Source organism: Schistocerca cancellata, chromosome 2, assembly GCF_023864275.1.
Source record: "Schistocerca cancellata isolate TAMUIC-IGC-003103 chromosome 2, iqSchCanc2.1, whole genome shotgun sequence".
Classification (NCBI taxonomy): domain Eukaryota; kingdom Metazoa; phylum Arthropoda; class Insecta; order Orthoptera; family Acrididae; genus Schistocerca; species Schistocerca cancellata.
Window position 1 is genome coordinate 640156721 of NC_064627.1, and position 22348 is coordinate 640179068.

Here is a 22348-nt window from a genome sequence, read left to right on the forward strand (position 1 = left end):
GCAAATCAACTCGGGTGTCACTCTGGTCTCTGTGGTCTTAGCTCATGCAGTAATACAGCTCGCAGCCTGACCTGCTTGACTCAGCGCTTCTGCATCGGAGTTCGTCCCTACTGGATATTGTGCTTCGTAGTAATATCGGTATGTCTATTACATAATTATGTTATGTGTACATCATTTGTTTTTATTTGATTTTTATTTGTTTAAACTGATCAGATTAGGTTGCTGACGACTTCTCTTACTATAGGATTTTTTATTATGGACACTGGAATTTACGCTTTAATTACGAGCGAACCGATAAACGTATCGAAAAATGTGATACACCAATATTTTCCTTGTTTTATTCTGCGTAAGGCTATATGCAGCACTTTGGTCTTACAGTCAAATTTATATAGTTTTTCCTATAACATATACTCATTGTGTATGTTGACTGTGCATACTAAAATATATTACAGTTTTTGTATGTTACTTTTTATGAAATTAAAGTTTGTTTACATAATATGAATCAGTCTTATTTTCAAAATTTTGCTACCTGATAAAAATACTTAGAATTTTATTGTAATATTTTTGTTTTTTTCACCAAGTGAAATGTATAACTTTTCTATCTCAAAGTGACTCAGGATGTAATATAAACCTATCAGTGATTTTTCCTTCGTTGTGGACTTCATGAATAAAAATGCAACCATTTGATTAAGTTTCATTATTACTTCATTTCACACTATCACTATTTAGATGTGGAGGTTTGTTTTCTGGGGTACTCAAACGTGTCGTTATCAGCATGCTATTTGAGCTTTGTAGCCATTATCATGTGCAAAGGTGAAATATTTATTACATATCTGACATGTCTGAATGATTTTTGTCACAAAATTACAATCATTCAGACATGTCAGATAAATCAAAAACTTTGTCATGTCATGGAAATTTCAATAAACAATACAAAATTCTTACTCATAATCTGTGCTACTTCAAAATAGGGTCAAATAAGATCAAAATACAGGTATAGTACTGGAATAAACCAAGTTTAAAGGGCAATGTGCCTTCCATTTATTTTCTATTGTGAATGAGTGGTGAGTCGTGAAAAAGAGCTAGTTCATTTCTCTGAAAAGAACAGTTTTGCCCATCTCTAATTGTGACTCCACCCTGCGCACAAGGACCAGGTGCGTCAGTGCGGTGGAGGATATAGGGAGAGGTGCGGATAGAATGGTGGGGCTGGGGAAAGGTTTCGTTCAAGAGGAAGGTGTCGACCTGGTGGTGGGAGAGGGTGTGCATGAGGAGGTATTTGTTGGAGTGGGAGGAGCGAAAGTTCTGGAAGAGGATACGATACTCGTGCCGTGCCATGGTGGGAAGAGGGAGGGAGGGAAGGAAAGAGGCTTAAACTACGGTGTCAAGGTGGGTGTGGGAGTAAGTGGCAAAGGTGTTCAGGTGGAAAACGGAGCAAGTGGCAAGGGAGATTTGTTGAAAGGTGTGGGGGCGCTGAAAAGGGTGAATGTTTTGGAGTACAACGGTAAGGAACTGGATGATGTCCTCAGCCGTGGGAGGTGGACAGAGGGAATTGTTGGGATGGACAGGGTGATCGATGGGACGAACTGGGACTGTAAGCTCAGGGGTGGCTGGAGGGGGTTTAGCTTTACGCTTGTGGGATGAGGGCCATTGCAGGTGTCACAGGAAGGAGGAGCAGCGAGGTTGGGGCAGTTGTTAAGAAAGTGGGAGGCCTTACAATGGGGACAGGTGGAGGGGTTTTTGCAGTTGGGAGTCAGGTGGTCATTGTACATCAGGCACCGATGGCAGTGGTAGGATTGGGGAGGGGATTTGGAGGATTCGACAGGGTGGCGACGGTGGTATATCAGGGCACCCTGGGTGAGGAGATGGTCAATGGAGGGGGCGGACTCAGAGAATACCCACATGAGGTAGGTGGGACCAGAGGCATTGTGGATACGGCGGGCTGAGCGGATTTCCAGGTCTGGGTGGGAGTTTAGATCCACCAACACTTCATCTTCTGTGATCACCGGGCTGAGCTTGGTCATCACAGCAGTGTAGGCGTAGGCGGGGGGGGGGGGCGATGGGGAGGCTGGGGCTGAAGAGGAGTGGAAGAGGAAAGGAAGGGTGTCAGAGATGCATGGGGGCCAAACATAACTTGTGGGAGTTTACGGAGGAGCTCCGTTGAAAGGAGGGGGACGGGGACTTGATAAGGACCAAGTCCCTGCGAGGAATGAGTTGGGAGATGGGAGCACCAGGTAAGTACTTTTGTATCTCCACGGTTAGGGTACGAGCATCGAGGAACTTAGGATCGGGAGTTGACAGGAGAAAGGTGTGGAGGGTGGGGACTGGGGAATGGGTGGCTGGAGGAGGGGTGGTGTCCGTGGAGACGACAGGAGGGGGGAGGTGATGTTGACTTTTTGTGGGAAGTGGCGAGAGCAGAATCGGTAATGACGCGCTTTTGCGTTTTTTTGGAGACTGGAGGCTGAGAGGAGGGGAGAGGGATGGGGAGGAGAGGGAGGTGGCGGGTGCCAGATTCCTGTGGCGTAGTGGCGTAGTGGAGGTGCCAGGAGAAGCAGCCAGTTTAGTGGTGGCGATGGTGGCTCGGCGTGACGTGATGCGTGCGGGAGATGCAGATGACGAAGTGATTGGGGGGGGGGGGTGAGAGAGGAGAAGCCGACCACCTGAGGGGTGGCAACAGAGGCGGCAACATAGGTGTATGTGAGGGCGGGGGTAGAAGTGGGAGCTGTTGAGGGTGTGGAGGCTGGAGGAAGGGTGTAGAGGTGGGGGTATACAGCAGGGGAGAAGATAGGGGGATGGGTAAGTGGGGGAAGGTGAGGTGAGGTGTAAGGCCAGGGGCGGCACTCCAGGAAGTGACTGTGGAAGAGGGGGAGGGGGAAGTGTAGAAGACAGCAGGCGGCGACGGCGATGGACGGCGACGAACAGACAGACCAGCAGGCAGCAGCGGCGGCGGCGGTGGCGATGGCGACGAATGGACGGACAGCAGGCAGCAGCGACGACGATGGACGACGAGCAGGCAGGCGGACGGACGAACAGCTACAGCAGTGAGCGGCATGCAGACAGACAGACAGATAGCAACAGCAACAATCTTCGAAGACGGAGATTCCACCCTGAGAGTAGCCCAGGCTTTGCAATCTGACTTTATCGAAGGAGGGGATCCAACCCTCTAGATCCGGGGGGTCCCAACTCAATCCGTTTATGGTTCAAATGGCTCTGAGCGCTATGGGAATTAACTTCTGAGGTCATCAGTCCCTTAGAACTTAGAACTACTTAAACCTAACTAACGTAAGGACAAGACACACATCCATGCCCGAGGCAGGATTCGAACCTGGGACCGTAGCGGTCACGCGATTCCAGACTGTGTCACCTAGAACCGCTCGGCCACTCCGGCCAGCTGCGTATAATCATAAATTACATCAAAATAATATCAGGTAACATCTTTGTGTACTCTCACTGCGGGACTGTGTGTACACTGAAGAGAGGCCGCAGGACGCCGTTGGTTGCTTGGCAACTCGGACGACGTACGTTAGCGATCAAACATGCCGCTGCCGTACTACATTCAGTTCGGCCTCGTATGGTCGTCATATTTGTGCTTGTTGTGTCATTTAGCGCCGCCGCGCAGTGGAGCTAAAATACACAGGTGCGTAAAATAAAATACACTACTGGCCATTAAAATTGATACACCATGAAGACGACGTGTTACATACACGAAATTTAACCGACAGCAAGAAGATGCTGTGATATGCAAATGATTAAGTTTTCAGAGCATTCACACAAGGTTGGCGCAGGTGGCGACACCTACAACGTGCTGACATGAGGAAAGTTTCCAACCGAATTCTCATACACAAACAGCAGTGGACCGGCGTTGTCTAGTGAAACGTTGTTGTGATACCTCGTGTAAGGAGGAGAAATGCGTCCACCACGTTTCCGACTTTGATGAAGGTCGGATTGTAGCCTATCGCGATAACGGTTTATCGTATCGCGACATTGCTGCTCGCGTTGGTCGAGATCCAGTGACTGTTAGCAGAATATGGAATCGGTGGGTTCAGGAGGTTAATACAGAACGCCGTGCTGGATCCCAAAGTCCTCGTATCACTGGCAGTTGAGATGACAGCCATCTTAGCCGCATGGCTGTAACGGATCGTGTAGGCACGTCTCGATCCCTGAGTCAACAGATAGGGACGTTTGCAAGACAACAACGATCTGCACGAACAGTTCGACGACGTTTGCAGCAGCATAGACTATCAGCTCGGAGACCATGGCTGCGGTTACCCTTGACGCTGCATCTCAGACAGGAGCGCCTGTGATGGTGTACTCAACGACGAACCTGGGTGCACGACTGGCAAAACTTCATTTTTTCGGATGAATCCAGGTTCTGTTTACAGCATCATGATGGTCACATCTGTGTTTGGCGACATCGCGGTTAACGCACATTGGAAGCGTGTATTCGTCATCGCCATATTGGCGTATCACCTGGCGTGATGGTATGGGGTGCCATTGATTACACGTCTCGGTCACGTCTTGTTCGCATTGGCGGCACTTTGAACAGTGGACGTTACATTTAAGATGTGTTACGACCCGTGGCTCTACCTATCATTCGATCACTGCGAAACCCGACATTTCAGCAGGATAATGCACGACCGCATGTTGCAGGTCCTGTACGAGCCTTTCTGGATACAGAAAATGTTCGACTGCTGCCCTGGCCAGCACATTCTCCAGATCTCTGACCAACTGAAAACGTCTGGTGAATGGTGGCCGGGCAACTGGCTCGTCACAATACGCCAGTCACTACTCTTGATGAACTGTGGTATCGTGTTGAAGCTGCATGGGCAGCTGTACCTGTACACGCCATCCAAGCTCTGTTTGACTCAATGCCCAGGCGTATGAAGGCCGTTATTACGGCCAGAGATGGTTGTTCTGGGTACTGATTTCACAGGATCTATGCACCCAATTTGCGTGAAAATGTAATCACATGTCAGTTCTAGTATTATATATTTGTCCAATGAGTACCCGTTTATCATCTGCATTTCTTCTTGGTGTAGTAATTTTAATGGCCAGTAGTGTATATTTCGTAAAATACTTGGTCCTCAATGTGAAGTAAAATATGTAAGGACCATGCAAACTTTTACAGCAAATCCTCAAACGGACAGAAAGAATATCTGTCTTTGAATCCTATTTGTTCGTTGAGTAATACTGACCGATCTTTTTTGTGATGTACGAAAATTTCAGTTTCTTTTAGCGTATACTTTTGGAGGCATTATATAAAATTTTGGGACACTCTTGATTCCATCCGTAAGAGTTTTTATTCTTTACTGTGTGCTGTCCGAATAACTATTTGCTGCTAGCTGTACTTAATCTCTGTTCAGGAAATCTGATGCGGAAGTTACGTCCTGTTTGTTCGATATATTGTTTGTCACACGTATCGCATACTTGTTTTTTATTGTGCAGTTTACTTTATTCGGTAAAGTATTGTCAATAGTGAAGACCTCAGTGAGAGAAGTGATTTTGAATAATTTACTTACTTTGCTTGATACGTTGCCCCTATAGAATACACTTATAGTGTATATTTCTTCTCTTTATGTTCGGCATTAACATATGTTTTGAGTAATTTTGTAAATAATGAATCTACTGTTTTAATTTTAAAACTATTGGTTTTCGCTGTGGTAGGTTTCGAACAGGCCTCGGTACGGACAGTCCGACGTGTCATCCTCAGACGGTGGGCCTCACTGGACGCCGATGCGGAGGGCTATTTTCTCAGCACACCGTTCTCCTTGGCGTTCTCAGTTTTCGTGACCGGAGCCGCTACTTCTCAATCAAGTGCCTCATTAATTGGCTTGAGTGCACTCCACCTGCCAACAGATCTCTACAGATCCGAACGGTCACCCATCGAAGGACTAGCCAGACCCAACATCTCTTAGATTTTTGGACAACATGGTTGTGGAGATGAAGCAGCGATTAGTATGATTAATCAATTATTCACAAACAGTCTTAACCGCATTTATTATTATTATACCGCTCACCGGTTCAACCCCACGTAGGGGTCATCTTCTGAGCGTTTACACCATTGGTCGTCCGCAGCTCGTGGTCGTGCGGTAGCGTTCTCGCTTCCCACGCTCGGGTTGCCGGGTTCGATTCCCGGCGGGGTCAGGGATTTTCTCTGCCACGTGATGACTGTGTGTTGTGTGATGTCCTTAGGTTAGTTAGGTTTAAGTAGTTCTAATTTCTAGGGGACTGATGACCATAGATGTTAAGTCCCATAGTACTCAGAGCCATTTGAACCATTTTGAACACCAGCAGTCGACCAGTGGTGTAAACGCCCAGAAGATGACACCTACGTCGGGTTGAAACCGGTTGGCGGTGTAATAATAATAAATTCGGTTAAGACTGTTTTTGAATAATTGACCGACAGCTCTTAACTTTGGTGACCGGACGGGAACAATTGTTGTCACTGAGGAAAGACCGTTGGTACGTATTATTAAGGAGTCTATATTATAGGTAATGCTGGACCATGGTTACATGTGTTTTCTACAATGTACAAAACGGCACGCAGTATTAGCGCTCGGCACTGAATTACGAATTGCAACAAATGTAAATATGAGGGACAATTGAATGCAGTGGGGAACAGGGAGGTTTGACGCAATCGATAAGCCATCCGCGTCACTAAGCAGCCAACGGCGTCCTGGAGCCTAACTTCAGCGTACGTTAAGCCCTGCAGAGGGCGTTCCACCAACTGATACCATTGGCTGATCAATTATACTTCTCTGTATTATACAAACGTCAATAAAAATTTTGCATCACTTCGGTTCCGAAAGTTCCGGAACCTGACAGAAAATTGGAATACAGATCAACATAAACACCATTTCCGCCCTTTTTATTGCTCATGAAAACCACACATTGCATGTTGTACCACCATACAGCGAAACCCTCAGAGGTGGTGGTCCAGGTTACTGTACACACCGGTACTTCTAATACCCAGTAGGACGTTCTCTTGCATTGATGCATGCCTGTATTCGTCGTGGATCACAAGTTCATAAAGACACTGTTGGTCCATATTGTCCCACTCCTCAACGGCGATTCGACATAGATCCCTCAGAGTGGTTGGTGGGTCACATCGTCCATAAACAGCCCTTTTCAGTCTACCCCAGACATGTTCAATAGGGTTCTTGTCTGGAGAATATGCTGGCCACTCTAGTCGAGCGATTTCGTTATCCTGAAGGAAGTCATTCACAAGATGTGCACGATGGGGGCGCGAATTGTCGTACATGAAGACGAATGCCTCGTCAATATGCTGTCGATATGGTTGTACTATCGGTCGGAGGTTGGCATTCATGTATCGTACAGCCGTTACGGCACCTTCCATATCCACCAGCGGCGAACGTCGGCCACCACAAAATAGCAGGGAACCTCCATCTTGCTGAACTCGCTGGACAGTGTGTCTAAGGCGTTCAGCCTGACCGGGATGCCTCCAAACGCGTCTCCGACGATTGGCCGGTTGTAGGCATATGCGACACTCATCGGTGAAGAGTAATGATTGCAATCCTGATCGGTCCATTCGGGCGTGTTGTTTGACCCATCTGTACCGCGCTGCGTGGTGTCGTGATTGCAAAGATGGACCTCACCATGGACGTCGGGAATGAAGTTGCGCATTATGCAGCCTATTTCGTACAGCTTGAGTCGTAACACGACGTCCTGTTGCTGCTCGAAAAGCATTATTCAACATTGTGACGTCGCTGTCAGGGTTCTTCCGAGCCATAATCGGTAGGTAGCGGTCATCCACTGCAGGAGTAGCCCTTTGGCGGCCTGAGCGAGGCATGTCATCGACAATTCCTGTCTCTCTTTATCTCCTCCATGTCCGAACAACATCGCTTTTGTTCACTCCGAGACGTCTGGACCCTTCCCTTGTTGAAGGCCCTTCCGGCACAAACTACCGATGCGGACGCGAGAGTCTAGGCATGGAGGCATGGTTGAACAACAGACAACACGAGCCGTGTACCTCCTTCCTGGTGGAATGAATGGAACTGATGGCTGTCGGACCCCCTCCGTCTAGTAGGTGCTGCTCATGCATGGTTGTTTACATCTTTGGGCAGGTTTGGTGACATTTCTGAACAGTCAAAGGGACTATGTCTGTGATGCAGAATCAGCAGTCAACTTCTATCTTCAGGAGTTATGGGAACCGGAGTGATGCAAAACTTTTTTTTATGTGTGTGCTATGTGTAGCACGTACATTGTTATTTAGATGAAATCTCTACATATAAAAGGCAATGTCATGACTAACTGATTCTCATCATCGCCCAGTCCAAGCCGCTAAGAACAGAAAATTGAAATTTGGAGAATTTCACTGATTTCGGAAATTCAGCCCCTGTAGTGGTGAAACGGGGATGAAAAGGTGTTGTTTAAGAAAGGATTTTTCGAAATTCCAACCCTAATGGGAATGAAAAAGGTGATGAAGGGGTTTTTGAAACATTTAGCAATTAATGCAATTTTGAAGCTATACCTACGAAAATTGATATTTGGTTTCTTGGTCAGAAATCAAGAAATACATGTTTAAGCATTTTTTCGAATTTAACCTTATGGCCGTGAAACAGTGGGTGAAAGTGTTTTTGAAAATGTATCATTTTTTAAAGAACTGTTGAAGTATTTTTAAAGCTACATCTATGAACATTGGTATTGGACTTCTCGGTTACAAATAAAAAAAATAAGTGTTTCAGTCTTTTTGGAACTCGAGCCCCTAAAGCGATGAAATAAAGGATGAGTTTTTTTGTGGAACTATTTCATTATGGAAGCATTTTTAAAGCTAAATTTCTGAAAATTTAAATTGGCTTCTCAGTTAGAGGCAAAAAATACGTGTTTCACAGATTTTGGAAATTCAGTCCCTATGGTGGTAAAACGGGGGATGAATGTTTTTACGGAAATATTTCGTTGTGCACGCATTTTTGCAGCTAAATCTGTGGAAATTTGTATTTGGCTTCTCTGTTGGAAGAAAAACATACGCATATCACTGTTTTCGAAAATTCAAAGCCTATGGGGGTGAAGTATGGTCAGAATGATTAACAGACTCATTATCGCCCAGCCCCAAACCGCTAAGGGTAGAAACTTTAAGTTTGGAGAGGGTGTGGACATTGTAGACATTCAAAATATCCACGGGCGTGCTGCCGGTCTACAGTGTCCAACGGGCACAATATTTCGGCGATCATACATGTCGCCATCATCAGGTGAACTGACGGACTGAGCTCCTGTGAACGTGCCGGCATGGAGATCCGTACGCTATGGCTGCTCAGAGGGAACTGGGTTCGGTCGCGGCGGCGGCCGATTTAAATACCCTCCGCCCGCGGCGTGCTCCCTCCACTGTCCGCGCCCCGCGCCATGGTCGCGCGGTGGAACAGATTGCATTGCGACGGCGTCTGAGATGACGTCGGAGTGATGGCTCTGTCCGCCGTGGTCGTCACAACTATACGTTTGATCGATTTACTCTTGATTAACCCAATCGCTGGTTCCCAAGCCTTGCTAAGATTATAGCCACAGTCACGGTTTATGAGATCGTCATTGGTGCGAATTGCGATGGCCTCTCTAACAACGCTGTCCCACTATCTGGACGTCTGTACCAGAATCCTCGTGCGTTCATACTCCATAGCATGATTTTCCGACAAACAATGTTCAGCGACCGCCGACTTGCTCGGATACATCAGTCGAGTGTGCCTCTGGTGTTCACGGAAGCGATCCTCGACGGTACGCATCGTCTGACCAATATACGACTTGCCACATTGTCACGGAATCTGGTACAAGCCGGCCTTCCTCAAACCGAGGTCACCTTTGGCGCTCCCCACCAGTGCACGAGTTTTATTCAGAGGACAAAACACAGTTCCGACCCGGTGTGTCTTCAAAATGCGGGTGATTTTCCCCGAGAGTGCGCCTATATATGGAATAAATGCAGTGCCTACCTCCTCCCTCGTGATTTCATCCATCTCCACAGGTTGTGCTGTAGTGGTTGGGCGGAGCGCACGTTGAATCTGCCACTCTGAGTACCCATTTTTTCGAAATACAGTTTTGAGATGTTCCAATTCCTGGGGTAGACTCTCTGCGTCAGAGATAGCGCGCACCCTATGTACTAGAGGTTTAAATACCCCATTCCTCTGTGAAGGGTGGTGGCAACTGTCTGCGTGCAAATACAGATCAGTGTGCGTTGTCTTCCGATACACCCCATTACCTAGGGTGCCGTCAGCCCTTCTCTTGACCAAGACGTCAAGGAAAGGTAATTTACCCTCCGTTTCGGTCTCCATAGGGAATTTGATGTTGGGGTGTATGGAGTTTAGATGTGTAAGGAAGTCAAGGAGTTTATCCATACCATGTGGCCAGATGACGAACGTTTCGTCCACGTAACGGAAAAAGCAAGTAGGTTTCCATTCGGATGACGACAGGGCTTCCTCCTCGAAGTTCTCCATGTACAAATTCGCTACCACCGGTGAGAGTGGGCTACCCATGCGCGACTCCCTCCGTTTGTTTGTAGTATTATCTATTAAAAAGAAAATACGTGGAAGTCAAGACATGCCTAAAATGTTCAGTGGTCTTCTCGTCAAACTTCTGACTAATCAATTCTAGTGACTCTCGCAGGCGTACCCTGGTAAACAAGGAAACGACGACAAAGCTCACCATGATATCTGACTCACCCAACCTGAAGCTATCAAGGCGTTTAACAAAATCCACGGAATTACGGATGTGATGAGGGCATTTAACCACATAAGGACTTAATATTACCGTCAGGTATTTGGCCAACAAATATGTAGGTGCCCTGATGTTGCTGACAATGGGGCGTAATGGTACCCCCTCTTTGTGAACCTTCGGGAGTCATATAGTCTAGGCGGTAACGGACCTTGGGTAACAATTTCTTAGCGCCACCCTCCGGTAAATCTGCGTCCTTGAGAAGCAACCTCGTCTTGTTCTCCACCTTCTTTGTAGGGTCAACGCTGATCTTCCGGTAGGAATCGTCCTTTAACAGGCTCTGCATCTTATCAGTGTAGTCTTTATGGGAGACAAGGCGGTGAAATGGGGGATAAAAGGCTTTTTGAAAGTATGACGCTATGAAGGGATTTTGAAGCTAGAACTATGAAAATTGGTGTTTGGTTTCTTAGTCAGAAAATAAATAAACACGGATTTCAGCATTTTCGGAAATTCAATCACTAAGGGGGCAAAATAGAGGGTGACAGTTTCTTGAAAATAAATAATTACTGAAGAACTTCTAATTGATTTTAATGTTGCATCTATGAAAATTGATATTTGACTTATCGGTTAGAAATTAAAAAAAATGCATGTTTCAGTGTTTCTGGAAATTCAACCCCTAATGGAGTGCAATATGGGATGAAAATTTTTAAGGAAATATTTAGTTACATTAAAAAATTTTAAAGCTAAATTTATGAAGATTGGTGTTTCACTTCTCGGTTAGACATATCAAATATCTCTTAGGGGATGATTGTTGCTATGGAAATGTCTCCACAAGAACGCAAATGGCATGATTAACAGAATCTTTGGACTTCTGCTACCAGAATCGCTTTTTGGTCAGAAGTACATTAGAAAAAGAAAATGCTTATAGTGCCTTAATCAGATTGAAAACCTTAGAAGGTGTTGCAATTTGTGAACAACATAAAAATTCTATTAAATAAAAGCAGAAACATCTCTGCAGGCCATAAAGTCTACATGAGCGAAGTAGCGAGTGCTAATCTAGCGAATGTAATATGCAACACAGTACATAGGTCTATGTTCATGTTACGTGACATGTGTCACGTACGGCCTATCTTGCTTGCTAAACACCGATGTACGGTGACAGGGTGAAACGTCCCCTTAGAAAAATTAATGAATTACTGTGCTGATAAACCTCTTACGTTATTTGAATTTCAAACAGCTGAGCAGAAATGAACGCACTCAGACATTCCTCTCTTTACTTATTCTGATCAACACTAAACTGACACACTATATTTTTAGCGCAACGTAATCTGACTTTCAACAATCCCTACAAAGGAATGGCCCTGACTAACAATAACCTATATCTTTCATCAATCACTTACCTTACAAAAATCTTCGTTACTCGAACTACTGGAATAAAGCGAGCGCCAATACTGTCAGCTAAATAAAAGATTCTAACTACTGAAGGCACTAACTACTGATAGGCATAGTTAGCAAATGAAAGATTTTGATACAGAACAAACAATGTATTTACCTTAATAACGTTCAAAAGTCATCATATATATGTATCAGTTTATGATATCCAATCTTACAAATTTACTCTTTCTGATGGACACACGTCCAGATCGTCCGCTCTCAAAATTCTGCCATCTCTCTCCCCACATCCACCACTGCTGGCGGCTCACCACAGTGTGTGGTATCCACATTTCCTATTCCATGCCATCGTCTCCACACGTCGTCACTAGATAGAACATCACATATTTTTTTGACTTAGTTTTTGTTATATAATATTCTTTACTCTATCCTGTTGCACTCTAAATTACGGAGTATGGTCCGACGATCATCCGCAGCGCGTCGAGGCCTGTTGCTACCAAGGCTGTTCTATATTATGCTTTACTACCGTCTATGGTGATCTCTGCTACGTCCAATGTGTTTCAAAGCTTAACATGTATATGCATCTCCATCGCGTAGCTCACCTCTTTCCCCTCAGTAGCAAGGCCACCTTCATCCATGTCTAATGTTGGACTCTATTCGTTAACTTTACTTCATGAGTATCTGTGGAACCAAAATATTAAACCCCCTGCTTAACACTGCGTGGTCCACCTTTGTAACGCAATGCACTTGCGATTCTGCGTGGCATAGATTTAACCAGCCATTGGTAGGTATTTGCCTCCAGATGTATACACAGTTCACACAATTCCCATTAATTAACTGGCTGGTGGTTTGAAGGCACAGAGCTGGCGCAGTATTATAACAATCTGTCCTTTGTCGAAGTTGCTAATATCAATCCATTCCCTTATTTGCGGCTCTTATTGTCACTAGAATGCTTCCCTATTCATCTCTGCTTTTATACTCCCTTATCGTGTCCAGTTTGTGCAGTGCAACCAAGTGGCGTCCAGTCTTATGACCGGAAGCGGTCATGATGTTTTGGCTCAACAACGTGGTTACTGGTAATACGAGAGATGTTGTCTTTTCAAGCTGCACAGATACTCAGTTGGGGATATTCTGGTCATGGTACGGGCGAGTACAATTGATAACACTGCGGAGGTGTAGCTGAAAGTGTGTCCTGTTGGAATGAAACATCTGCAGCCGAAACAGCTGCATGATTTTCTCGATGCCCCATTCTCTGACCATTGTCCTCTCACTTGTTCCTATAGGTCTCTACCTGATACACTCTGATAATACTTGCTCTCGTGATCAACATCATTCTCGTAAAAGACCTGTGCCACCCCAAGACAGAAACTGAAATGGCAGGAAGCTGGGCTTTAGTGAAAAACGTAGTACTATAAACAATTTATTTAAAATATATACAAAACACAGAGTGTGGAAACAAATTTCACCTTTTATTTTGTAAAAAACCATGTTCATAATAAACAATTGGAAATATTAATCTTGATCAAAATTAAAGTAATTCCAACACTTCCAACCAAAGGAAATTATTAAAGTAACAATTAAGATCTTACGGTATGTAAGTAAATTCTGCAGCAAGTGATAGTGAAGTCTTTAACAACAGAAATCTTTAATGTTTAAGAATAGTCTATTTAAGAATAAATACAGATTTACAACTGTAATTTCCAGAACCCGCCGCCCATGTATGATGTGAGATCCAATGGCAATGTAGTCGCAACGAACCACCTTTGCCACAGCTTCCATGTAACCGATTGTAGTTTCAACCCTTTTACGAAATCATAAATCAGCTACTTGTAACATATCAAATATATATAAACACATAATGCAGTTAACACACAGAAACAATAAAGTAACCATTGCTAACATCTGCAGCCGAAAGTACTTAATACTTGACGACGTCTTTAAATTGTTACACAACGCCCACAGCTGAATGAGACACCAACTTCAAAGTATTTTGCTTGAAATAATTTTGCAAGGGCTTAAGAAATTTAAAGGCCAGAAACAACGAAATACTGACTAGTACTATAGCTTTAAAGCAACGGCACTCAGCCGTCACTGGGTCAGAATTGCACAGCAACTTTTGATAAATGCAACGCTTTCTTACGCATAAGACAGAGGAACATATAGTATTTAATATTACACTTTATTTTAAATGCAGCTTATATTGCGCTGTGCTGTCGGTCAGCTCTTAGCAAACCACCATACAACAGACCGGAAACCGGGCTAGTATAGATTTGTAACTCCAAAGAACAAACCGATAACTTCTTGAATGCACTTAATAAAGCACCTACTCACCATTTTAACACGGATGAAAACTGCCCTAAGTAACCTGGTCAAGTACCATAGTAGGAATCACAGCGAGACTGAATGCTAGGATGAATATACGTCCTCACTGCCGTGCTGTTTTCGCAACGGCTCCTCCCAAGGCACACCACTGTAGCGGTAAATCCTTCAGCACTGACCCTGGCTAGCGAACCCTCTCGAAGAATAATGTCTCTTGTTGGAAGACTGGACCGTGTTGCTTACTGTCAGCTATCAGCTGCATTCCGCGCTGTACTAGGTGTCTCCTGTACGAGATCAAACCTGAACAGCTGAATGTTCTTGCATTCACACCACTTGCTGACCAATGCACTACCACTTGTTGCCGCTCCAAGAGCACTGTCGCCACAGGTCACTATCCGCGCTTGCGAGCCTCTATATCCCCCATCTTCGGCCTGCCCCCTTGCGACAACCGCCGAAGTCCTCCTATCGATCGAGAGCAAATATCTCTCTTCTCGCCATGAACTCAATCGAAAAATCGTGCGCCGCCGCTGAGAATTTTTTCTTAGAGGTACAATTTTCCTCCACTGAATCCTCCTGTTCCACCTTTACCTAAATCTTTGGAGGCGAGACGTACTGTGAAAATGAGTAGGAGAAAGAATTGGCGCCCTGTCTTGTGGACCAGCTTCAGTTAAAGGCCCCTCTTGGTCCTAGTTGACAGTTTTGTTCTACTCTTGTCCCACATTTGTGCTAATGCTGTAACTGTTGTTACATTCACGGTTCGAATCTGTATGTCACTGCATTCCAGAGGTGTGGCTACGAGCGTGTGCGTCTTAATTAAGCCGCTAGCAGCAACAATGAGCTACACTTGAAAACGGCCTAAGGCCGAAATCTAAATTGTGGAATAAAACGTGTTGTACACTCAAAGGCGTATGTGTATGACATCCATGCGATCTGAACCAGCAAATAAATCTGAGATTACGCTTCCAAAACTATTAACCACCACGTTCCAGTGATATTCGACGAACTTACTAAGAGACCCGATCCGAAAAACAGAGCCGCCGTGGGAACAGCACACATCAGCAAACTATAACACAAAAATTTACGTGAAACTGAAATACTGCGTAAAAAAAGAATAATGTAATGCGGTGCAAAGTGACTGGATTGCTTGTTTAAACAGAGCTGCTGAATGAGGCAAAGAGTCATAACATGACCAGAGCTGATCGTGAACAGGCGAAGCCACGTTGTCCCAAAAGTAAAGGGAGTTTGTGGTCATTAGCTTTGCAATTTCATCAGCTGTCACAATCTGTGATGTGAATTTAATTGTCTAGATTTATAAAAGAATCTTTCTTTGTACAGCTTGGATGTAAACGAGTGACCAAAGTGAAGGAACTGCAACCGGCGTTCGTTGTTCGGCTGTCGTTTGGGTGACGTGACGTCTCTCTCTAGGTGTATGGTGCGATCTTGGTCTTCACCAGAGAATTTACAGAAGTGTAGTCAACGATTCGATCGCAACTAAATGCTTCTAAAAGCAACTACACTGACGGAAAAAATTCGCAACACCAAAAATATAATTTATGTAGAATAATGGAATCTCAGTAATATATTTGTTTAGGTAACATATTTAAGTGATTAATATTGCAAAACAGCTGGTTAATGTAAGCGCGAGGTAAGCCATTGGAAATCTGAAACACTGGTACATTAATAAACGATATAACCGCGAGAAAGCTGAATGCAAGTATACCAGTCTGCATGCGTTGTGTTGTACACATAGTTTGCGGGGTGGAGTTTTGTAGGTCCAGTGTGTCTAACACGCAGACAGGGTGGTTGCAGGTCCTTAGCTGGCCACCTTCATCTCACGGCCTTTCTTCAGAAAACACAACAGGCCTGCACCCAGCCCTCCAGAAACGGTTCAAATGGCTCTAAGCACTGTGGGACTTAACATCTGAGGTCATCAGTCCCCTAGACTTACAACTACTTAAACCTAACTAACCTAAAGACATCACTCACATCCATGCCCGAGGCAGGATTGGAACCTGCGACCGTAGCGGTAGCGCGGTTCCGGACTGAAGCGCCTAGAACCGCTCGGCCACAGCGGCCGGCCCCTGCCCTCCAATGAGCTCTCACTTGACACCACTGAACTCGCAAAATGGTTCAAATGGCTCTGAGCACTATGGGACTTAACATCTGAGGTCATCAGTCTCCTAGAACTTAGAACTACTTAAACCTAACTAACCTAAGGACATCACCCACATCCATTCCCGAGGCAGGATTCGAACCTGTGATCGTAGCAGCGACGCGGTTCCGGACTGAAGCGCCTAGAACCACTCGGCCACAGCGGCCGGCCCCTGCCCTCCAATGAGCTCTCACTTGACACCACTGAACTCGCAAAATGGTTCAAATGGCTCTGAGCACTATGGGACTTAACATCTGAGGTCATCAGTCTCCTAGAACTTAGAACTACTTAAACCTAACTAACCTAAGGACATCACCCACATCCATTCCCGAGGCAGGATTCGAACCTGTGATCGTAGCAGCGACGCGGTTCCGGACTGAAGCGCCTAGAAGCGCACGGCCATAGCGGCCGGCACTGAACTCGCAAATGGCGGTGATTTGAGATTAGTGGAATGCATGTTACAGGGCGTCTGGATCTGAGCTGTCCTATAAGTAACTGGTTTGCAGATCGTGTCACGTGGTTGTCCGGAGCCTGGTCTTCTTGTGACGATACATAATCGTGACCCTGACGGCAGTCATGTACAGTGTCTATATTCCTGCCAAGTCTTCTGCAATAACGCGGAAGAAACATGCAGCTTCATGTAGGCCTATTACACAACCTGATTCAAACTCACTGATGTACTGATAAAGGCGTCTTCGTCTCCTTAAAGGCATTCTTGAGTAACATCAACTCACCACGTCCAAACTCAAAGGAAGCTAATGCTCACGACCGTTACTTCGTGTATTTAAAGCAAACCTGATTTACTTCCTCGTAGTGGAGCTACTAGCGCGACTCGAGCGAAATTGCAACAGACATCATCTTTCAAATGTAGAAACAAGCGTACCAACATTCGTTTATATTGCACAACTCCTTGGTGCTGCTGTTTTTTTTCTTCAGTGTACATATACTGTACTCTTAGGATCGTGCCTAACCACACATTCTGAAATCGCGTCGTATTGGGAAAAAAACGGACAAATTTTAGTGACAAGAAAGAATACAAACGTCTTTGCTGGTCGTTTCACCCGCAAGAATTTCATGTTTAGTTTTTCATTCAGACTGAAATCATAAAATAGAAGAAACTCATTACTCAGAGAGGGAACTCATGCTTAAATAACATCTAACATTACAGAACATAATTCACTTATTATAACTTAGAATCCGCTAAAGGCTTCTACTACGTTTGTGTCATTGACTGAGAATTAGTGATAACTTACGGTACTATAAGTGACGTGTTTGTGATAAATCTTCAATGTGCCATTTCATTGAAACGGCATGTCATCATAACACGCAAGATATAATACGAAAACAACGAAATACAATTAAATCCAATATGGCGTCTCCACAGTAATGACCAAGGGATGTTGCGTGACTCGAACTGGATGCAGGTTGTAACTTCTTCATTTTAGTCACTCGTGATATATAAGTTACCTTCGCCTTTGCAACGTGAACGTGAAATTCCCCGGGTAATTCTATGATCTACACTATGTTAACATCCAGTCAGAATTCCTGTACAGTACTATCTCTTATACTGTATCTAATGAGTGGGATGAAATTCACTTTTTTCATCTCTGGCGTAGTAAATTGATTAGCGTATGCAAAAATTCGGACGATGAAATCCTTGTCAGGTGATAAAAAATTAGTTTTACTCTCGCTTAACATCATATCTGTAACTATTAGTATTGAATTTACAACAAAAGAGATCTTAATGTAAAGATTAAAACGTAAAGGGATAAGTATTCTCACGACATCTTAAGGATAGGAGGGCGGGGGAGAGGGACAGAGACAGGTAAATAATGGCTCTGAGCACTATGGGACTTAACAGCTGCGGTCATCAGTCCCCTAGAACTTAGAAATACTTAAACCTAACTAACCTAAGGACATCACACACATCCATGCCCGAGGCAGGATTCGAACCTGCGACCGTAGCAGTCGCGCGGTTCCGGACTACGCGCCTAGAACCGCGAGACCACCGCGGCCGGCGACAGGTAAATACGTTCCCTTGATTTATGTCACGACAATCGGGAGTGAGGAGCAATGAAAGCAGTCCAGAGATGCATGTGATCGTTATTTACAGCCTGTAATCCTAGTCACCATTCGATCACTGCCATTCCGCTGCTTCAACAAAACTATAGCTGCTCGCCGGTTTTTCTACTGTGATTTCGGATCCGATTTCGACGTTGAAGAGGGAAAAGTAAATATTTGCAGAAATAACCGGAAGAATCTACGAAATGACAATGTTTTGTTTGAGTGTCTGAAGTGAAAATCGGCGGAGGAAGCTTCGCTGCCTCGGAAGCCGCAATATAAACGCAATACGTCTGACGGCACCAGTGAGGAGTCTCCTGGGAAATTTACTTCACCTTTATCCAAAGCACTGCGACAAATCCGCTAAAATCTCGACTGACGGTGAAGTCAAACCACTGTATATCGAAGTTGCTGCCATCCGACCGCTAAAAAAGATGAAATGTGGCAGCGTGGAAGAAACTGCCAAACCTTTGTAGGTGCGCTTCAAATTCTGTAATTGCTGTCGACTCTTTTCATCTCACTGAGCAGGATCCTCTCCCATATCTAATATTCAGTACTTGTTTTTCTGCTTCAACTCGGTGGAAGGTAATGAATGCAGACATGTCAGAGTTTACACTGCTGTAGTTGTAAATGAATACGTACATCTTCCTAAATGCCAATTTTCTTTAGTTTGTCTTACACTAGAAACTTTTTTCGGACAGCAGCAACTAGTCACTCAAAACAGTAATATTTGTTTCTCTAAGCAACAAACCAATTTCATATCTTCGTACACTGGTGAGCCAAAACATTGATTGCTTAAAGCGTGTGAGTCCACATTTGGGATGCATTTCTCGTAAATTACGAATCAGTTGTTTGTGAGCTTCCCAAATGCGTATCATCGCGTTCAGATCAGGCAAATTTGATGGTCAAAACATCGTCAGTTCACGATCATACTCCTCCACGTATTGTAGCACGATAGTGGCCTTGTGGTTGGGACACTTATTCTGCTAGAAGGTGCCATACCCGTAGTGGCAAACGTCAAGCATCAAGGGTTGCAAGTTGTCGACAACAGTGTTTACGTAATTCACAGCCATCTACAGTTTCTATGGAGAGTCATACCGTAATACTTTCCTCACTGCCAGTGTCCGTGTTGCGGTGTACATTTGCTTGGATGATAGCATATCTGGACACGACCATCGACCTTGTGTAACAAGAAAGACTGTTCATCCCACCAGAAGACGTTTTTTCATTGAGCAGTGGTCTAACCTCGATGGTCTCGTGGACACTCCATTCGTAATTGATGATTTCGTTGAATAAATATGGGAACACACAGTGGTTGTCGGCTGCAGAGTCACATGTTCATAATATGCACTGAACGGTGTGCTTCGAAAGACTTGTGCCTGGGTCAGCATTGTTTACTCTGCCATCAGATCAGCCGAAAATCGTCGCCTTTCTTGTTTTAAAGAGCGGGCAAGTTTGCAAGCTCCACAGTTTGCGAAAAAACCGTGGACGTCCATTACCTTCACGTCTACTCGTTGTTTCACCGTTAGTGTATCGTTATAACCCCCGCATCTGAGTGGTTGTAATATGTCAGAAAGGCCGAGAGGTATGATTTGGCAGAGAGGGGTGACTTACGCGGAAAAGATGCTGTATTCGAAAAAGCAGTACCTAAACATGATGCTCCATTAGACTCATCTAGAATTGTCACAAAACGAAGGAAACGCCACAGATCTCATGGCACTAATTGAAAAAACTGAACACAACACATACATAGTAGTGAAACATTTACAAAACAAGCATAAACAGAAGATAATGAAACTGACAGTAAAAAAGCCACAAAAATACATTTACCATTTAAACATGAAACCACAAGAACACCAACACACATTCCAACCACTTTTAGTTAACCTAACAGAGACTACACGAAAAAGAAAAAATGCTGTAGGACAAAGGGTTGAAACACTGTACCAATAGCAAACAACTAATACATAGAAAATCTCATAGTGGAAACTCAACGCATCCTTACATGTGAAGAACAACAAAATAATTGTAATATAGACATAGGACTGACGAGAGAACTAGTAAAAAAAGAAATAAAAGGCATAATAAAGCAAACACAGCAGGCACACAATAAGAACAACCAAACAGAAGCAGCCACCGTGAAAAGGTTAAAACAAAAGTTAACAAACAACAACATATTAATAACAAGAGCAGACAAGGGAAATGCAACAGTACTCATGGACAAAGAGCAATACATCACAAAAACCAAGAAATACACAAATACCAACGCCATACAAAAACTGAAGTCAGATCCAAGTACACGATTCAAGGCAAACCTGAAACGAACACTGAAGAACACTGAACACACACTCACAGACAAACAGAAATATTACATAACACAGAAAAACCTACAAGCACCAACAATACGCAGTCAACCAAAGGCACATAAAGACGGAATGCCAATGAGAGCTGTTATCAACTTCAAGAAAGCCTCAACATGCCACATAGCCAAACACCTCCAAAAGTTAGTTACAAAACAATATAAAGTAGAAAACAATAGAACCGTGATAAACACAAGAAACCTAACAGAGCACATACAGAACGTACAGGTACCACACACAGCATCATTGATTTCATTCGACATAGAAAATGTGTACACCTCCATCCCTATCACAGAAACAATAGAAATCGTAGAACAAAATCTCTCATCCCACAGCAACCTCACCACAGAATGAATAAAAGAAATAACAAATATGCTCAGACTGACAACTGAACAAAACTACTTTCAGTTTGCGAATAAATGTCATCTACAAAGTGATGGACTGTCCATGGGATCCCCAATATCAGGAACATTAGCTAACATTTTCATCAGTCATCTAGAAAATGAGATATTTGAAAAGATAACTACTAATGAAAGTTTCAAAATTATATATTGGTACAGATATGTGGATGACATTGTCTGGTAGACGAGCCAAGTGAAAAATATAGGCAAACTCCACTTGGAAATCAACAAAGCTTATCAGAACATAAAATTCATACTTGAAGAAGAAAAAGATAATAAAAAAAATTTCTTGACATTGCAATAAAAAAGAAAACATACATTTAACATCTTTAGATAACCAACAGCCACAGAAAGAATAATACATTCCACGTCTAACCACCCTACAACCAGACACTTGCAGCACTAAGAGGTATGTTACATAGATTAAACAGAATCCGACTCAACGGGAGAAACTATGAAAAAGAAATGAGTACAATCAAACAAATAACTAGGAACAATGGATGTGACACCCATTTAGTACACAGGCTCCATCAAAACACAAAAAATAAATACAAAACAAACCCAACACTTCCAGAATACAAGAGAACTCACAAGTTATTAACTTACAAACACACTCAGCAAACATACAAAATGACAACACGACACAGAAAATGACCAGATGGTACACCATGACTTACACAAAGAAATTAGCATACAGAGTTGCAAACATCCTAAAGAGACAGGGATTCCAAATAGCATACAAGACTGGTCAAACTCTCCAATCACCCCTAAGCCAACCAACTACCAAGGGGGACAAATTCCAACAATCAGGAATATATAAACTTTAATGTCAAAGTTGTGATGCAGTATACGTAGGCATGACATGCAGGAATTTTAAAACACGATACAAAGAACGTATCAGAAGTTGGAAGTCCGAAACAAACCGTTCCACATTTGCAGGACATTTAAAACACCAGAACAACCATTCTACAAACATGGAACATGAAATGAAAATCATGAGAATAAGCAACCAT